Genomic DNA, 19,017 nt, shown 5'->3' with positions numbered 1-19,017 from the left:
GTGAATCTCATTTCTAACAGTGGATTTAAAGGATTTACTTCACACTGCCCTTTAAACTCAAGTTAATGATTTAAAATATAGCTTCTGGATGCAAACAGTAAATAAGTACAGTGACATTTCCGTAACTTTTGATAATGAAATTAGGCAAAGGGAATCATTTTTAGTGCTAAGTGTGGTGAATGTTTTAGTGACTTCTCAACTAAAAATTTGAATTTCATTTTAACAATTTTGAAATTTTAATAAAATCTCAAATGAACAAGAGCTATATGTGGCAAAGTCTTGGATGATATGTTTAAGGAATTAAGTTGATAGAACTCCTTAATGTCAAATAATAATGCAAATGAGAAGAAAGAAAATAGAATTTCTCATAACACTTTTTATTTCTGATTTTTAAAATATTTAAATATAGATGAAGACCTTTTCTTAGATACATAATTAATGACAAAAAACATCATTATATCATCATTTCTTTTACCTAGTGGTCTGTTCCTTAAGGGAATATTAACTTTTATATTCCTATGACATCTCAAACCCTGATAGACAAACTCTGGAGATAATACCATTGAAAGTATATCCATAATTTCATTTATTCATGTGCTAATCATATTTAACAACTTTTTCTTATCTGTATTTTAACTTTCAACTTCAATCAGACACTATACTTTAAGGTATAAGGCACAAAAATTATATTTTATTCTTTAAAATGTGTGAGCATATTTAGTGTTAATTTTTGTGTCAAAACCAGTAGTCCAGAAATAATATCAAATTGCCAGTCTAGATTGGTCAATGAGATCATTGAAGGGTAAGTTTCAGATGGACTCTTTGTATTTTAATCTGCTATAATCAACATGCAGAGTCCAAATAACTGAATTGATTGATAAATAACTGAATTGATATGATAAAGAAGCAATATTGGTTAGTGTATTAAATAGAACATTATAATTAGAAATTTGATTATTTTTTCTTACACTTAAGTATCAAGGTGACTTAAAACATGTTTCCTAAATGACCATTCTGCTTTCCTGTCTTTATTGTCCCATAATTTTTAGCTGTGGATCCATTTACTCCCTACATATAACTTTATTTTAGGTTTTCTAATTAATGCAGCTCCTCTGAGGCACATAGAAGGACTCTTGTTCACACATGGCATTGTCTGAGCATTTATTCATCCATTCAACAAACATTTATTGAGTCCCTACAATGTGTTAAGCACTGAAGATAGATCAGTGAACAAAAGAGATCATTACCTCTGCTTTCATGGAGCTTGCATTCATGTTTCCCTTATACCACACTCCCAATAACTGTATCTGCGCTCTGTTCCCTCCAGTTTATCTATCATTTATCTATCATCTATCTATCATCTATCTATCTATATCTATCTATCTATCTATCTATCTATCTATCTATCTATCATCTATCTATCTATCTATCATCTATCTATCTATCTATCTATCAATCATCTATCTATCTCTATCTATCTATCTATCTATCTATCTCTATCTATCTCTATCTATCTATCTATCTATCTATCTATCTATCTATCTATCTATATCATCTATATCTATCTATCATCTATTTATTATTTATCTATCATCTATCTATCATCTATCATCATCTATCTAGCTATCATCTATCTATCTATCAATCATCTATATCATCTATCTATCATCTATCTTTCTATCTCTATCATCTATCACCTATCTATATCATCTGTCTATCATCTATCTATCTATCATCTATCTATCATCTATATCATCTATCTATCATCTATCTTTCTATCTCTATCATCTATCACCTATCTATATCATCTGTCTATCATCTATCTATCTATCATCTATCTATCTATCATCTATCTATCTATCTATCATCTATCAGCTATCATCTACCTATCATCTATCTACCTATCATCTATCTATCTATCTATCTATCTATCTATCTATCTATCTATCTATCTATCTATCATCTATCTATCTATCTATCATCTATCTATCTATCTATCTCTATCTATCTATCTCTATCTATCTATCTATCATCTATCATCTATCTATCTATCTGTCTATCTATCTATCTATCTATCTATCATCTATCTATCTATCATCATCATCTATCTATCTATCTATCATCTATCATCTATCTATCATCTATCATCTATCTATCATCTATCATCTATCTATCTATCTATCTATCTATCTATCTATCTATCTATCTATCATCTATCTATCTATCTATCTATCATCTATATCTATCTATCTATCTAATCTATCTATCTTTTATCATCTACCATCTATCTATTTATCTATCATCTATCTATCATCTATCTATCTATCTATCTATCTATCTATCTATCTATCTAATCTATCTATCTTTTATCATCTACCATCTATCTATCTATCATCATCATCTATCTATCTATCATCATCATCTATCTATCATCTATCTACCATCTATCATCATCTATCTATCTATCATCTATCTATCTATCTATCTATCTATCATCTATCTATCTATCTATATCTATCTAATCTATCTATCTTTTATCATCTACCATCTATCTATTTATCTATCATCATCTGTCTATCATCTATCATTTACCTGCATGTTTATATGTATGTATAAACAAGTATGTGTATGTTAGCAAGTTTATTAATCTCAGTGCTTTTTTTCCTTTGTTAAGCCATTGTTACAAGTCATGCTCTTATGGAAGTTATGTGGACTTATATAGAAACTAATCTCAATTCTAAATTCCAATAATTTATCTGAGCTTTTTAAAATTTTTCTATGTACACAAGCATCTAATATGCATATGATACTTTCATTTCTTCCTTTCTAGACATAATCTGTTTTATTTATTTACTTTTGCCATAACACAATGGGTGGTACTTCCAGAACAATATTAGATGAAAGTGGCACAAATGGGCATCTTTGCCTCATTCTAAATGTCAATGCAACATCTTTCATCACTTTACCATTTGGTGTATTGTTTGCTCTAGGATGATTTATAGCTATATATTAATATTAGATGAAGAAAGTTCCCTTCTATTTTTAGTTTAAATAGATTTTTTTCATAAACAGATGCTGGATTTTTTCAAATGCATTTTTTGCATTTGTTAAAGTGATATTTTTTTCCTATTTCTTTCCGCTAATGTGGCAAAATATATAGTGATTTTCAATTGTTAAACCAGCTTTTTATTCCAGAAAGAAACTGAAATTAGCTTTAATATATTACCCTTTTTTGTTTTGTTTTGCTAAGATCTTATTTATAATTTCTGCATTTACCTTTATTCATCCCTTAAATGTTTGGTAGATTTAACTATTAAATCCATCTTGGTCTGGTGTTTATTTTTCCAAAGGCTTTTTGTTTCTGTTTGTTGTTTTTTTAATAAGTTTATCTTTATTGTTGGAAGTATTACAGATGTCCCCTTTTTTCCCCATTGATCCCCTCCCTCTATCCCCCCCCACCCCCCCCAGGCCTTCACCTCACTATTGTCTGTGTTCATGGGTTATGTATATACACATATAAGTTCTTTTCCAAAGGTTTTTGATTACCAATTTGATGTTTTTAGTAGTTATAGAACTAATCACAATGTATGTTTTTTTCTTATGCTATTTTTTTTCATCCCACAAGAAGACATAACTTTATTAATGATAAAAACAGTACAAATTTCAAACCAAGCTGCAGTAACTCTCAAAACACCAAAAAAAAAAAAAAAAAGTGCTAGTGTTTAGATGGTTACATTGTTAATTCCACAATAGCATTTACAATCTCATTCCTGTTGTTCAGGGCTCACCCTGCCTTTGCTCTTGACACATTTGCTTGTGACATGACCAGCTCTATGTGCTTCACTTTCACGCCTGTTTCATCAGCCTCTCCTTCTTCATCTTCCTCTTGTACAGTTGGTCTGTGTTTTTTCTTGAATGTCTGAGGCAGCTTCACCTTGAACTCTGAATTTCTCAGCAGCTGCTAGCTGTGCCTGCTGAGATAAATCTTTGATCTTGGCTTCCTCAGACACTCTGTAGGTATTTGAAGCTGGACTCTTGTAGACACCTGGTTTTGTGATGACAGAGGATATTCTTAGATTTCCAGCGAGTGACCCTAGTAACTCCTGTAACCTTTCACAGACCTAGTTTGGACACAGCCTTTCTTGCATTCTTTTCACTCAGCGCTGTTTTGCTTTACTGACAGGTTCTTCGTGGACTTCAGCTGCTGCCACAGCTGGGCTTGCTGTGTGGTTGCCCGTGTGGGATCTTGTTTCTCGCTCTCTGGTGCTGATTTATCACTGTCAGGTTCTGTGCCAGGCCCTGTCTCAGCCTGAGGCTGTGGCAACTCCTGCTCTGTAGCAGCGCAGTTTCAGTGGCTTCACCGGGTATTTTGTGTGGGGGATGAGGAACCAAGATAGTGACAAAGAGGCATATGCTATTTTTATTAGAAATTTTTTCTGTTATTCATATTTCTAATTGTATGGTATAAGTTCATGATAATTTCTGGGAAAAGTTCTCATGTATATAAATTTTTTAGTAATATCCCTTTTTTATCAGATATTTGTTTCTTGTGCCTTTACGCTTTTTTTCATCGTTTTTAGCTATAGCTATATTGATATTATTTCAAAGAACTAATTTTGGCTAAGTTGATCCTCTGTTTTTATTTTTTTCTCCTTCATTGTATCATCTAATGTTTTTCTTTTCTTTATGTGCTTACTTTGCTGTTTCTCTCTAACATTTTTGGATTTTGCTAGCTCACTGATTTTTTAGCCTTTCCTCTTCTGAACAATGTGCAGAAAGGGTTAACGTGATACACCTGAGACTGCTGTCCTTGAAAAAGATTTGCTTGCTAGATTGATCTTTGGCTGGCATCTGAGAATTTGACTTGTACACAGTATGCTACAGTAACATAAAATGTATTCCAAATAATCAGAGTGGTTCACTGTGCCTAAAAAATTTGAACATGCTGTAGTGTATACAGATGTCAAATTTTAATGTTATACACCTGAAACATATAATTTTATAAACCAATGTAACATCAATAAAAAATTATTTAGGTCATAAAAATAAACCACAATCTTCTAAATTTTGTTTTTAAAAAAACAATGCGCTTCATGTTGAACACCTACTTTTCTTCTGGGAGTGTGGAATTTGATATGTGCTAGAAATGAGTGCGAACATGACTGAACTTGAATTAAAAACCTTGAAACCCACAACTAACATCACACTCAATGGTGAAAAGCTGAAGTTGTTTCCTCTAAGATCAGGAACAAGACAAAGATGCCCACTCTCACCACTTTTTTTTTTAAAATATCTTTATTGATTTCAGAGAGAGGAAGGGAGAGGGAGAGGGAGAGAGAGAGAGAGAAACATCAATGATGAGAGAGTCAGTAATCGGCTGCCTCCTGCACACCCCCTGCTGGGGATTGAGCCCACAACCTGGGCATGTGCCCTGACCGGGAATCGAACCGAGATCTCCTGGATCCTACGTCGATTTTCAACCACTGAACCAAGCCCAGCAGGGCCTCACCACTTTTAACATAATGCTAGAAGTCTTAGCAAGACCAATTAGGGGGAAAAAAAGGCAATTAAATTAGAAATAAGTTAAACTGTCTCTATTTGCACAAGACATAATATTATATATAGAAACCCTAAATATTCCACTAAAAAACTGAGGAATAATTTTTAAAATTCAGTACATTTGCAAAATAAAAAAATCAATATATAAAAATCACTTGCATTTCTATACACTAACAACTAATTATCAGAAAAAGAAATTAAGAAAACAATCCCATTTACAATTACATCAAAAAAAAATCTAAGAATAAATTTAATGAAGGAGTTGAAACATCTGTACACAAAAATTATAAGAAATTGGTGCCCAGCGGGGCATGGCTCAGTGGTTGAGCATCGACCTAGGATCCAGGCGATCAGGGTTCAATTCCTGGTCAGGGCACATGCCCGGGTTGTGGGCTCTATCCCCAATGACTCTCTCATCATTGATGTTTCTGTCTGTCTCTCTCTCTCCTTTCCTCTCTCTGAAATCAATTAAGATATAAAAAAAAGAAAGAAAAGAAATTGGTGTAAGAATTTGTCAAAGACTCAAATAAATGAAAAAATATTCCATGCTCATGGATTGTAAGAATCAATACTGAGAAAACTTTCATACTGCTCAAAGCAATCCATAGGTTCAATTCAATTCAATTCCTATCAAAATGACAATAGCATTTCTATTTTTGACAGAAATAAAAAAAGTAATCTTAAAATTTATATAAACTACAAAAATTCCAAATAGCCAAAGCAATTTTGAGAAAGAACAAAGTTGAAGGTATCACGCTTTCTGATATGCAACTAGATTACAAAACTAGAGAAATCAAAACAATATGGTATTGGCATAAAAAGAAATACATAGAATCATTAACAAAATGAAAAGTCAACCTATTGAATGAGAGAAGATGTTTGCAACTGATACATCCAATAAGGTGTTAATATCCAAAATACACAAGAAATTCATACAACTTTGCACCAAAACAAAACAAAGAAAAACAAAAGAAAAAACAATCCAATTAAAAAATGGACAGAGGATCTGAAAAGACACTTCTTCAGAAAAGACATATCCATGGCCAACAGACATATAGAAAGATGTTCAACATCATTAATCATCAGGGAAGTGCAAATTAAAGCCACAGTGAGATACCACTTCTGTGATTTCTAGGTTTTATCTTCCTAAGTAAAGGACTGAGACAGAAGCCCAATGGTGGATTAATAGTCTTTTCAAGTTTGCTCACGACAAGTCTTTCAATGACACTAAATAACCAGTAGAAAAGTTATAGAAAAATAGAACTAAATCATAAGTGCAGTTGTATTCTACACAAGTGGCAGATAAAGAAATCAAGTTAGATAAAAACCAAGAAATGGAAAATAAAACATTTGGCATAAAGCCTAAAGTGAATAAATGAAGTAAACGAACTAAAATATAAACATAAATAGGTAAAGTAAGACACTGAGCTTAATGAAACATTCTCGTAAGACTATATTTTTAATGAATAACTCCTCTAAGGGAGATTTTGTGTTACTTATATGAAAAATTAGCAAGCCTCAGGCAAATATTTTTCTGGGAAACATAAAAGAAATAATTAAAATTAAATGATACTGTTAAGAAGTTGTTAATGCTTAAGGAATAGGAGAGAAAACAGAGCAGGAAATACAAATAGAAAATCAGTATAAAGTGAGAGTGCAGTTAGGAACAGCAGTAGAGAACAAATAAATTTCAAAAGGTTGACGTTTTCCAGGTTTCAGCATAACCTGAGAAAAGATTCTACTGCTGAGTTATACAACTTAGGAATTAAACAAAAACAAACATTTTTTCCCCTGTCTAGCAAACATTTGGATTAAGTCAGATTGGGAACCAGCATGCTCTTATCTACTCTGCTTCTCTACACATGTCCCTCTTTGAAATGTCCCAACCCCTTTTGGTAGACCAGGGCAACTACTATTTGGCTTAGAAGGTTCACTTCAAATTTCTTACCTCCTTGCCCTCTGTCTCTTTCTTTGATGTCTCCTAGCTCTATGTAAATATCCCTACCAGCAATATGGCAACATATTGTGAATAATCTGTTTTTATATGTGAATCCTTCACTAAACTGCAAAACAGTGTTGAGAAGGGAGAATGTACTATAATTCTGTAGGAACTGCAACTAAGTAGCTCTTCGCTGGCACATAGCTCTGAAATATATTTGTTGAATACCATTTAAATCCGTTAGTGCATAAATTTATTATTTTTTATGAAATTCATGTTACAACAAAGAAAAAATGATAGAGTAATAATTATAGAAGGATAAGAAAAAATATCTTGTCCAAGTTATCAGTACACTCAAATCTTGCATATGTCACTGAACAACTCTTCTGGTGTTTTATTTTCCGCACATGACCCTATTAATTGCTAAACTTCTGCTTCAATACAACCTTTGGAACAAATTGTGAATTTCATCATATTTTTTACTTATTTTCCAGATGTACCTGTATTTATCAATTATAGTAGGTAATATTTTTATTCCTTTTTTGTTAGCTTGAAATGTTAAAATGTTAGACACAACTTAGCGAAAAGATTGTTTGACTAAATCATTCTTAGCCAAGTGCTGCACATGGAAGCTTTGAGATCAACGTTTCAGAAAAAGATGACAAGCCCTCATTTGTACTTCTTCACATAACAAAATACAGCATCTAAAGCCCTAAATCTATATCTTTCAGGTTTTTTCTCATATATATATATATATATTTTTAAAGTATGCTTTTATTGATTTCAGAGAGAGGAAGGGAGAGGGAGAGAGAGAAACATCAATGATGAGAGAGTCATTGATCGGCTGCCTCCTGTGTGCCCCCTGCTGGGGATCGAACCTGCAACCCAGGCCTGTGCCCTGACCGGGAATCGAACTGTGACCTCCAGGTTCATGGGTCTATGCTTAACTACTGAGCCACAAGGGCCAGGTTTTCTTTTTTTTTTTTTTTTAAGTATGAGATCCTACCACCTCTTAATCCCCAATCAAGACACCATTGACAGAGGCATTATTCTTAATTGGTATATCAATTTATACTTTTTGTTTTGTGTAGCAAAAGATGAAATGTTAGCCCTGGCCAGTGAGGCTCAGTTGGGTGAGCATCTTCCCGCGCACTGAGGGGTCGCTGGTTTGATCCCAGTCTGGCACATGCCCAGGTTGTGGGGTGTGAAGGAGGCAGCTGATCAATGTTTCTATCTCTCTCCCTCTCCCTTCCTTTCTCTCTAAAATCAATTAGAGCATATTTTAAAACGATGAAATATTAGAATTACAAGACACTGTTTCTCTTTTACAAATAACTCTAATAACTTTTATGATTTGTAATCGAGCCATGTATATAAAGCAAAAGAGTGGCTCTTTGTAAACTCTCTAGGATACTTTTACAAGGTGCTGAGTCAAGTCCATTAATATTAATATGAGTCACGTGACTAAATTCCTGCACACTGCTTTTAAAAATCCCTTCACTTCATGTAGTTGAGAATGATATCTTTAAATCATCTTTCTTCCTGGAAAAAAGCTGGTAGTGATAGCACCCCCCACTGTTGCCAGCACATCAATGCTCCATTCTGAGCAGTGACCACTGGAAAGACAAATGCCTGTTCTGTCACTAAAATATCGTAGCTTGGGGGATAGGAATATTTCTACCATTGTCATCTTAGCTAATCATGCTTCACTTGGTTATATAGGTAACAATACTGTATAATGAACTTATTTCATTATAATGGACATTTATTAGAAAATTTATTAGGAGTTTATTGCTAAACAATGTATTTTTCATTCTTTCCTGGAAAGGGCTAGAAACAAATGAAAATGGATGCTCAGTCATTCCCAGTAATTTAGCAAGAAGAGAGGCACCCTCGAACCTGCCAGAGTAAGTTATCTTATATCTATAATTTCCAACATTTCCTACTTATTAACTCCTGGTCTTTGAATATGTTCTTTGTTTAAGGGATTTGGAGATTAGATGGGTTTTGCTTTTCAATCAGAGGTATTCAAGTAGGAGGGAAAAACAGAAATTGGTACCAGAAGACTGTAATGAACTGAATGTTCGTGTGTCCTCACAAATTTATAACTCGTGCCCTCGCCTCCAATGTGACTGTATTTAGAGACAAGGCCTTCGAGGAGGTGATAAAGGGTAAATGAGGTCATAAGAGCAAGTCCATTATTCAAATAGGGCTAGTTTTCTTATAAGAAGGGGAAGAGATGCCAGAACTCCCCTCTGCCCTGGGAGGATACAATGAGAATGCAGCTGTCTGCAGACTAAGAAAAGAGCACTCACAAACAACCAAACTGATCATCACCTTGACATTGGACTTCCCAGCCTCTGTAACTGCGAGAAAATACGTTTTTGTAGTTAAGCTACCCAATCTATGGTATTTTGTTATGGCAGCCTAAATGTAGTAGCCACTTTGTAGAAGATTGTTGAGGAAATTAATTTCTTCCAAAATAGTGGATCAGAAAAAGACCTTACTTTTCAGGAATACAATACTAAGATTGTATTTATGGGGTTTTTTTTGTTTTTTCTTTTAATTAAAGAAGCAATAAAAGCTCATTATAATGAGTCAAACAAAAAATTTTATGAAGTAAGGGTAATCTGATCATAAACTTTAAAATGGACAGGTCCTAGTAGGTAGTCATGCTCTAGGCATATAAGTTGTTTAGTAGAAGGTTATTTTTACCTTAAGCAAACCCTGTCCATTGTTTCTGTGTATCTAGGTTAACACACCTTTGAAATAAGCCACAACCACCCTTGTAATCCAATCGCCACCCTGCTTTCTCTCACCTCCGTGCTGTCTTCCTTCTCGCTCCTTAATTTCAAATGCATAAAAGCAGCTGAAAAACTGTGACTGTCTAGAGCACTTGAGTATATGTCATGAGTTTGGCTCAAATAAACTTATTAAAATTCTCTACAAGTTTGGATGTTGTTTTTACATAGATAAAGGTAAATAATTTCCCTTTTCTTATCTAATCTCACCAAGAAAATTTTTCCACACTTTTTCTACACTTAAAAACATATATAAACATATATATTTCGTATAAAATAATATAGTAATACCCATTATTTTACATTTTTACAATTAAAACTATATCACAGGTACCTTCTGTTGGTCAATACATTCACATTTAATATGTAACTTATATATAACTGCAAAATATTTTATTAAGTCTACTATAATATTTTCAGCCTTTCCCCTAGTGAGATATTCATGTTGTTTTCAGTTTTTATATCTTTAAGTAATCATATAAGAAATATTGTTCTACATATTGATTACTTGATATTTATAAAGTATATTCTCAAACATAAGATTTTGGGAACAGAGGAAGTGTTACTTTAAGTTAATAGGTGCTTTCCAATTATTTTCCATCAAAAAAGACATTGCTTATTTACAGGCCCTCCTACAATGCATGGGGTACTTGTTTTCCAAAAACTTTGTCATCATTAGAGGTTATCAATATTTTAAATTGCTAATCTGAGAATATGCAATAGTATCTTGTTATTTTGATTGGTATTTGTATTTTATTGACTATAAAATGAAGCTGGTAATCTTTCCATATATTTGTTGTGAATTTGAAGTTCCCTTCTGTGAATTATCTGCTCTTACACTTAATTTTTCTACTGGTTGTCTACTTATCCATGATAACACCTCTTTTTGTTCTAAGGACATTAAACCTTTGTTTATGCATGTGGGCTACAAATATTTTCTCTCCACTTATCTTTCCTCTTCGACCCTCTTTGTTACCTCCTCGGACATACATTCTGACAACATTTAATGCAGTTAAATCCATTCATTCTCTCCTTCATGAAGTGTAAACTTCCTGTCTACATAACAAAGCATCCTTTCAGCCCATCCGGAAATTGTATAAATATTCTTTGAAATTGTGGTGATATTTTCATTCATTATGTTATCCATTTATAATTTAATTTTACATATTCTTCCACTTAAATTTCTAACTTTGTTTTCTTTTCGACAGTCGAACCCTTTGCTGGATAAACCACCCATTTGCCACTAGATTGAAGTGTCACCTTGTCAGTGAACGGGTATGTGTTGAGGGCCTGTTATAACCAGGTTCTATTCTAAGGGGTGAGGCAGTGAAACAGAGCTGCTGCTCTCTAGGAACTTACATTCTAATGTGGGGACACAGGCATTAAACACACAGAGAAATTCGTGGAGTAAGTTCTGGTAGAGATCAAAGATAAACTAAGATACAGGAACCTGATGGAGACAGCAGAGGGAAACGCGGTTAGGTTAGGCCAGGGAAGGACTCTGAGGAAGTGATATTTGAGACCACAATGATGATGAGGGGAAAGTCATAAAACAATCTGGGGGAAATGTACTCCATGGAAAAGAAACAAAAACTATGTAGCCTTGGAGAGAAAAGATTAGCACATTTGAAAAAAGTCCCACGTGGTTACAGAGCGGTGGATGCGTGGATGGGCAGTGACGGAGAAATGCTGGGACAGATCATGCAGAGCCTTTAAGGCCTGGCTTTTCTCTGTTTGCGTGGAAAGGTGATTTGAAGGTTTTAAACAGAAGTGGTATCATCTGTCCTTTGTTTTAATTAGATCCTTCTGGTAGCTGCATGGACGATGATTAGTTACTCTCAGGGAATTGGCCAATTCTCATCACCAGGAACAGAGGCTGAGCAGAAAGCACTTGCATGGGGATGGAAGGTTTCCTTGGCTTGGGTGCAGAATTTATAGTTCAGGGACTGCCAAGGTTACCAATATTTGAGGTGAAGGAGTGCCATCCAGAGAAATAAATTTGAAATTCTGCTTGCAATGTTTTCCTAAAGATGTTCTCCGACTCCTAAGCTGCCAGTACAGAGGGCAGAGTTTCCATAAACCATGTTTAGAGCGGTAGCTAGTACCTCAAAATCCTGAGCAAAGGTTTCTCACCTTCATCTAGGTTGTTAAGGTCCTATAGTGCCGAAAAGAAGGTATCTCAGGACTATGAAAGCAGAAGGCCCAAGATAAATATGAAAAGTGTGTGGTTGAGATCACAAAAAGAATCTAAACTCTAAGTGTAAGAAAACCAGAAAAGAGACTTAACAAAACCTAAACCCCCTCCCCAGCTGGATCAGGGCGATCTTCTAACAAAATTAAAATTCCTTACATGAAAATAAAATTAACCAAAGCTTCTGCAGTTTTTATACCAGCATTAATAAAGCATTTCAAGGTATGCTAAAAAACAGGCCCAATTACTGACATCTAAGGAAAAGAGAGCCAAAAACACCAACAAAAAACCCTATTTGTTTGATAAATTGCAGTAATTATAAATATTAAAATATCTATAATTAATATACTTATGAAAATATAGAAAAAATGCGAAATTTCACCAAAGACCTCTAATCTCTATAAAAGAAGAGCATGAAAATTATGAGGAAACAATATAACTGAAAATTAAAAATTCAAAAGATGTGTCTCCTGAGCTAATTAGATATGGCAGAAGAAATAATAAACTGGAAAGTGGGGGAAAATGTTAATACTGAAGCACAGAAAAGACTTAACATGCAAACGTGAAAATAAGAATTATATGGAACATGATGGAAAAAAGTGTATTATTCATAACTGACATTCAAGAAGGAGAGAAGAGAGAATAAAATAAAACATTAAGGGAAATACTGGCTTAGAATTTTCCAAAACCGATGAATGATATCAAGCCACAAATTAAAGAAGATCAAATGGTCCAGAGCAGTATAATTACAAAGAAAATTAAATCAGGCACATGTTTATAAACCGTTGAAAACCAAAAATGAAGAACTCTTCAAAGCAACCACAGGAAAAAGAAAGGCAGTTAACTTTAAAGAAGAGGCAATAAAACTGACAGGTGAATTTTCAACAGGAATGATGGAAGCCAAGCTGCAATGGGGTGGCATTTTTAATGAGCAAAAAGAAAATAGTTTCTAAGTTGAAATTCTACACCCAATGGACCCTTGATTTCTGGAAAAGGTCTCCTCCAGTGTAAAGGTAGAAAGAAAATCACTTTCAATAAATAGCGCTAGGTCAGTTGAATGTCATATTAATGAGCAAAACAATGGTTATTGACCTATGCCTCGCACCACATGCAAAAATCAATTATAGGTAAATGGTAGATTTCAATGTGAAGTTCAAAACAATAATTCTGGAAGAGCGCAAAATACAGTATTTTCATTCATCTGGGTTAGAGAAAACACAGAAAATAAAAACTATGAAGGGAAATAACTGCATGATTGAAAAACTCCATAGAAAACTTGGAAAACCAAGCCAGTAAGTGGAAAAAGATATATGAAATAACTGTATTGGACAGAAGTACTTCACACAGAATATGTAAATAATTTATAAAAATCATTAAGAAAAATATAAAGCAACCAAAATAATGGACAAATATTTGAACAGACACCTCAAGAAAGTGTGTATACACAAGGACAATACAAATAATAAAAGGTGCTCAATTGTATTAGGCATCAAAGGAAATTCAAATTGAAATTACAAGGTGATACCACTATATACTTTTACAAAGTGCTAAAATGAAGGTGCTAGACATTCCCAAGGATGGCCAAGCATATGGATTCTCTGACTGTCCCGTGAATTTCTGTTTAGATCGTATATTGGTACAACTACTTCGGAAATTTGTTTGATTGTATTTACTAAAGTTTAATATACCCCTACCATGTAACCCTTCATTTCCCTCATAGGTATACATGCAAAAAAAAAAAAAAGTTCATATATTCATCACAAGATTTGTACAAAAAAAAGACATGTACCAAAATGTTCATAGTAGCAGAAGTCACAATAGCCCCAAACTGTAAACAATCCAAATGTTCATAAACACTAGAATTAATAAGTAGGTAAACAAATTAATATATTCGTGCAATGAAATATTATAAAGCATTGGGAATGAAGAAGCTGTTAATTGATATATATCATTTTATTATTTCTATTTGCTCTGGATTTTCCTTTTTTAACTACTCATGAAGCAACTTATTGTGCCCTCCCCTCTGTTATCTTAGTGATCACGCTAAAGATTTTAACACATAGGTGAGAGACAAAGACTACAGTTAAGCAATTTTCTATACTCGTTCAAAAGTAAAATGCCCTTAGACCACCTAATCTTCACTAACTCATCTTGCACGTTACTTGTTATTATTTTTTAGTAATTCAGTTACACGTGATTGTTATAACCCTCGAACTGGCCCTATCACTGTTTCGTTTACTATAGGTACAACTTCTTCAGCTCTACCTAAACAGCTGTCAGCTTTTTGGTGATTAATTCTCTATTTCACTCCTCTCTTTAGAGTTGTTTCCTTCCTTCTGAAATACATATTTTAGTAGTTCTTTGAGAAAGGATGTGGAATGTGTAAGCTATTTGTTTATTTTCTATCAGAAAATACTTTGGTCCTTGATTTTATGTAATATTCATTTAGTGTATAGCGATCTAGGTTAATACCTATTATCTCTCAGGGTTTGGGATATATTTTTCCACTGTTGTTTTGTGTGGGTTTTTTTTTGCTGTTGTTGCATTGAATATGTTTACTTTTGCTTTGATGTTCTACAGATTGACTATGAATTTTCATGATTTAGATTTATTATGCTTATCATGATTAGGATCATCCTTGAATATAAGGATTTATATCTTTAGCAAATTCTCAGAAACTCTGAGCTATTAAGTCTGGCTAATAAAAATCACTCACCCTTCCATGTGAATCTCAGAAAATTCTTTTTTTCGAGATATCATAAGGACTCTACCCCCAGCACTCAGTGAGGAAAGGGAACCTCAATTTCCCTGATAAGAGTTTTATACCACTTTTCTAGCTATTTAAAACATATAGCTAATGTGAAAGCTAAAAAAAATAGTAATACATTTTCTCCCACATTCTAATTTCTTCTGGTTGGAGCAATATCCAAATTAACACAGACAGATTAACAGGAGAAAATCAAGTTTAATACATGTGCATGGAAAATTCTCATAGACATGATAAGTCCATTAAAATTCCAAAGACAGTGAGGCAACATTGTGTATCTAAGACATTTTTGAACAAAGGAGAAAGCAGGGTAGAGGGTCTTAGACTTCAGAAGTGAGAATGGGTGATTTACAGGTAGTGGGGGAAGAGCAGAGCATGCAGGGCAGGAAAATCCTCATTAGGAGACTTAGAAACAATGGGCCACAGGAGGTGTCCAGCCCCTGCCTGAAACCCTCTTATTTATCATACTTAATTCAGATTAGGCTAAGGCAGCATCCTAGGATCTCTTTTAAGAAGTAGGTTTCTCAGTCTGGATCACTTGGGCAGGAAAGGAGGTGGGGGGAGGGGTCAAAAGTTCTTTCTGAGTTTTGTTTCTTAATAAACAGCTTAGAATTAATGTGCCAAAAGGCAGCTTCAGGGTGGTAAAACTTTGGTCCCTTCACTGGCTACCTACACTTTCAGTATATTTCTAAGATTATCTCCAAATTTGTACCATTTAGAGTCCTATCAAAATTATAGGCTAATTCTCCTTTCCTTACAATTACTAGTGTCAGACTTTGTTTCCTTTGTAACTTTTCCTTCAGAGTTTTTTGTTTCTCTTAACAACTTGTAGAACCTCAAATATTTGGAGTATAACATTTGCCTTTCATTTGTATTTTAAGTATCTTTTTTTTCCATTTTATGACTGCATGTGGTGACATTTGAGAATACAATTATTTTTAATATAATTGAATATATTTTCTTTTATGAGTTATGTTTATGCAACTTCTCTAGTAATATAATTCCTAGTCTGAGATAATAAATGCGCTCTGATTTATTTTAACTCAGTTATTCAAAGTTTTTTTTAATGTTTAAATTCTTAAAAGATTTGCTTCTTTGCTTGTTTTTGCTTATATTTTGAGAGAGAAAAAAACCCTTAATGGTAGTTTTCCCATATAGAAAGCTAACTGTTTGAACAGCATCTATTAAATAGTCCATTTTTTAACATTAATTTTAATGCTATTTCTTATTTCTGTTATGTATAAAATTTTAATATGTAACTTTTTCTATTTCTGGATTCTCTTTTATGTTCCATTTGATCTTTGTGTCTATTTGTGTCTACTATGGCAACAATACCGTACTTTCACACTATGTTCAATTAAAATAACTCTATGATTGGACTTCACATATGGTAGGGCATGTCTTTGGCAAATGAGAGAATTTAACTTTATATTTATTTTAAATTAGTTATTTTATGGTTTTCCATATATTCCTTTTATGATTTGAATACAAATTGCAAATAATTGAGACATTGTTTAGTGGAGAATTGATATTATTCAGTATAAGATGTTCCCACATGTGAACTTGGACAACGTCTCCATTTACTCAAGTCTAATTTCTGCTTTTTACTCAAGTTTAACTTCTGCTTTAGCTGTATGTCACAAATTTGATATAAAGTACCTTTGTAATCATTAGTTTTGAAAATTATGTAATGTTCTTTATGATTTGTTCTCACAAATCCTTGAAGTAAGTCCACAGCATAAGCCATTGGGAGACTCCAAAATAAATTAAGACCAGAAATTCTCACTGGATCATTCGCACATCAACACCTAAGTAGGCACAAGTTGGACCATTAAAAGCCATTAGGGCATCTGCCTCTATAAAGAAATGTTCTGAAAGTAATAATAGCTCTGTTGCTGATGGGAATCTCAGACGTCAAAGCTGTAAAATTGATAGGAACAGGACAAGCACTTAAAAGCTGTTAGAGTGCTCACCACCTAAATATAAGAATCCTCTGCTAAGATGAGTTGCTCTTAGAACAGGTTAGATTAACACTAGGTCACCCACCCACGTCAAGAATCCTTCTGTACAATGAGGTATGCTGTAAAATACCAGAATATTTTTAACTCAATGGAAAGTTCCTCTTAAGTATTTTTAATTTGCTTGGCTTGGCACCTATGTTTAAAAGACTTGGTTTAAAAATGGGACCTTCAAGTTTTAAATAATTGAGTAACACCCCTGCTTAATTTATATCTAAGATCTGTGGTCCTAGAAGCTGCAGATATTTACAAAAATGTCAAAATCTTACTAAGGCAACCTAGAATTACAATGGTCATTATGGGGAACATTCCAATTAGACAAGATTGTTCATTTAAGAAATGCACTTGAAAGCAAAGATTTTCGTACCAACAAACAGGATGGGATACTTATTTTATTGGTGTACAGAGTCTTCTAGGTTCCAAAATCACTTTATTGAAAGATTCATTGCAAAAGGCTAATAAAAAATTAAAGACACAAGAGCTACCTGAAACAAAAGACTGACATAACTCTTCTCCCCACTATCTTTGTTTACCTGACTACTCAGTGTACTAATCCTATGTCTAAATTGCCTTTGACTCTGAAAAGACTACAAAACCATAAACAAGAGTCTGACTAGTTAGTAGCCTTCCAATTACAACAGCTCCAAAGTGAGAAACCTAAAACACCTTGGTCTCCTTCTTTGCACTCTCCCAGGGGTCCATTACCCAAACACAATGCCAGACAGCATGTCTCAGTTGCAATGAACTGAAACACTGGAAAAAGATTGTGGAAAGCTTTCAACAACTCAGATGCTCCCATATCTATCTTTGAAAAAGGAGCCCCATATGAGCCCTTCCCAGGTTTGATAGGACTCCAACTGATTCTCTGGTAAACTACCACCAAGTACTTGCTAAAATTGCTAAGAGGAAACTAAAGTTAAAATGAATGAAAATTTTCTGCCGGATTCTGGTAGATCCTGGCGCTCCACTCTCTACTTTAAACCCCACTATTTCCGGAGCCTGACTATGGGATCCTGGGGAATCTGGAAAAAGCCAATGAAAGGTGCGAATTCTCCAGGACCTCTGTATGTAGTGCAGGGTCAAGAGAGGAAAGTAAAATTTCACGTGGCCTCTGGCTTTTCAAATTTGGACTCTTGTGAATTTGACTTTGAAGTACCCATTGGTAGCTGATCCTTTCTTTCCCAGTGTCCACATAAAAAAAATGTCCGAACCAGTATGTTAGCGTAGTCAGGTAGATATTAATAAAGGAAGGGAGCAAAGGGAATCAGACATTATTAAGCATATAAACTAGGGAGCTGAGGCAGATAATCAGCCTGGTTCCGTAGGAACTTGCATATTCATAGGCCCCCAGGTGCCCCTCCAAGGGAATTAGCACCCCTCTTTGTCCCACATAGGGAGTAAGGGCCAGATCTCAAATCTCCCAAGGGTACAACCAATCGGTCCACTCACCCAAACTGTAGGGGGAAGGAATAAACAATAAAGAGGAAACTCCTCTGTTAGACACGTGCCCAGTAGAACCCGAGAAGATCTAGGAATGGTCAGGGAGAGGCAACTGATCAATGTTTCTCTCACACATCCATGTTTTGTTTTGTTTTCACTCTCTCTTCCTCCCTCTAAAATCAATTTAAAAACCTGTCTTCTGGTGAGGTTTAAAAAAAAAAGCTTAAACTATCTGAGTAGGTAATCTTAATTTATTCCATCAGCCAGAAATACAAGTTTTGGATCAACTGTTGTTTTATAAA

General features: G+C 34.0%; 2 pseudogenes across 2 annotated transcripts in view; both read right to left on the bottom strand.

Annotated features, from left to right (window-relative positions):
- LOC308550923 (ubiquitin-ribosomal protein eS31 fusion protein pseudogene) overlaps window positions 1-19,017 on the bottom strand; it is a 1,162,334-nt pseudogene that overhangs the window by 789,223 nt on the left and 354,094 nt on the right. The window lies entirely within an intron of this gene.
- Window positions 3,785-15,250, bottom strand: LOC308551637 (nascent polypeptide-associated complex subunit alpha pseudogene; annotated as a pseudogene). The gene is made up of 2 exons: window positions 15,207-15,250; window positions 3,785-4,414 (listed from the first exon to the last, which is right to left on the bottom strand). The product of its transcript is annotated as a nascent polypeptide-associated complex subunit alpha pseudogene (transcript).

Source organism: Miniopterus schreibersii (genome assembly GCF_964146895.1).
Source record: "Miniopterus schreibersii genome assembly, chromosome: X".
Taxonomy (NCBI): Eukaryota; Metazoa; Chordata; class Mammalia; order Chiroptera; family Miniopteridae; genus Miniopterus; species Miniopterus schreibersii.
The sequence above is the reverse complement of the archived record's forward strand: the minus strand, read 5'-3'. Positions and strand labels throughout refer to the sequence as shown.